Genomic DNA, 2,484 nt, shown 5'->3' with positions numbered 1-2,484 from the left:
CGGCCCAGCGCTCGCGATCTGCCTATCGAATTAAAATTAATACAGGTAATTCGCACTTTTATTCCATGACTCACAAAGCTGCAAGCAAGCGTTGCTCAAGCTCCGAAGAATACTCGAATGACCGCCACCTATGATACCAAGTCAAGGCTTTGATGAAGGTGTGTTCTTACATAACACTAAGCTGCCTAATGTCAGTAAACATAGGCAAGACATTTGCTCGGCAGTATGTGTCCTCAGGATGATGATGGTGACGTCAAAGAGCCCCAAATTGTCGAAACTTTCGGTGCCTCCTACTACGGAGTCGATCAAAATATATGGTGGTTTTGGGACATGAAATCTCGAGTGTCAACCAGTCACTTCATCTGATGATATCGATACGTCAGTTAAGGAAACACACCTGCCTCGGTGTTGAAATGCGTCACACCGCATAATATTCACGCAGACATCTATTCACGTCCTAACACTTGTACCCAACAAAAAAAAGCAAATGTAGCAATTATATAGGCGATTTCTGACCGCTATAAATTGTCAGCGCCGTTGGCTTCAAAACAAGTGGAGCAAAAAGTCATCCTTACTTGACGACGCCCCAATGTGACGTCAATATGTCACTAAGGGTTTTTCAAGACTTAAGCACCATTTTTATGTCATGCCGATCTCTCATAACCTGATGCCACCACATGACATTAGACAACCCTTTATAGTGAGGTAATAAATACCTTTAGCTACCTTTGTAGGGGCTTTGCCTACCTTTTCTTTTAATCATGCGTTGTGAAATGCTTAACTACTTCACGCGTTCGATATCCAGAATCTTTTACTTTAGTGACCACGGTAACTCTGAAATTATTAGTAGAAAATATCACCACACACGTATCAGTACATCTTCATAAATGTTGAGTGAACTTCTTTTGCCAGAGTGAATGATAAAAGAATGTCACACTTCTGCCGGACCCATACAACACCGTCTGGCCACTCATTCTGAGTTTAAATTTCGCGTCACATATTCAAACGTGGGAGGTCCCTTCCATGTGACTTGCTTTTATTTGATGTTGGTGACAGTATCGGATAAACGCTCGTATATGTATTTGGCAAATCTTTCAACTAATATCTGTCATTACATGATTGTATTTAAAAAGTTATATTACCTCTTCCTAATATAGGTTGGGCCTGCCTCTTGAAAACAAATATCTATTACTTTACAAAAATTAAAGCAAAATTATTCTTCAAGATTTTACCATTAAGCTTTATTCATCAGGAAGAATAATGCTACCCTGTATTGAATCAATGAAATTTCTATAGGTAGCATTGTAACTATACAAAGAAATCATATTTTCTCCAGTCGGTCTTCTCAGAGATTAACCTGATCTTGCAAGCCTGTTTGGCATACAAATTATGGCCGATCAAGGCTGTTTGAACACATGTTTCAAAGATTGGGTCAGCAAAGTTTTCACATTTACGCACATCAAAGCATAACTCTTTAGTTACTCAGTTTTTTTTAATTATTTCCCTGTATACTCCAAAAAAAAACTTTCGCAAGCATAAAACTTAAATTCGAAATTTATCTGATATAGAGATCTTTAACAATTTCGCTTTGAAAAATCTTAAAACTAATTTAATTATTACAGCTAAGGGTTCGTGAGGCTTTTTCTTGTTCACACTGAGCATTACTATTGCATACATTATTTGCATATCCCATTGCATGTTACCTTTGCATGGAATTTAATTCTACAAGAACATGACTCAAAATATTGTGTAGTTCATCAAAAAAGTGTATTTTGATCTGGTAAACTAACTTTGGCCTTCGTTTACTCTAGCATCAAACTTGCATATTAGACGAGTGAAAGCTAAGAGCATTAGAGCTTGCCATATGTCAAAATCAACTTGGCAATAATGCAGAAGGAGATGGACTTTTTGCGGCAATGTATTTCGGAAACCCATTAGTTATAACTGTCAAGCGTACAAATAACCTTTAAAGAAAAAAGTTTCCCACTGTTCCAAATGCGGAAGCCGTAACAGAGCATTTCGAGGCTTTGACAGCGCATACATGAAGCAGTTTGAAATACATGCTTACTCAGCAAAAGACATTCCAGTCTGTACTTTCTGACCCTATTCATTTGGCCCTAACTTTAGTCATCAAGTCTAAGAGAGTCTTTGTTATTATTGGTAAAGGTCATAATACCTATTTTAGTGGAAGCGGTACTTATTGATCACGAAAATAACTCAAGCGATGTGCACCAATCTGTACGACGCCACGGAACTACTTGAGTGAAATGGAATTTCACCACAACATTGACTGCATCTCATGTAACGACACGGTAACATGGAAATGATGAAGACAGAGACATAGTGCAAAGAGTGATGCATTTTATTGCATACTTAAATACATTTTAATAACGAACGAGTCACAATATCAATAATCCTATGTCCAGCAGCTACGAGTAGCTAGGCTGTTTAACCGTAGAATTATATATAAAAAGAACTTGTACG

This window comes from Rhipicephalus microplus, chromosome 8 (genome assembly GCF_043290135.1).
Source record: "Rhipicephalus microplus isolate Deutch F79 chromosome 8, USDA_Rmic, whole genome shotgun sequence".
NCBI lineage: Eukaryota > Metazoa > Arthropoda > Arachnida > Ixodida > Ixodidae > Rhipicephalus > Rhipicephalus microplus.
Note: the sequence above shows the minus strand (reverse complement) of the source record.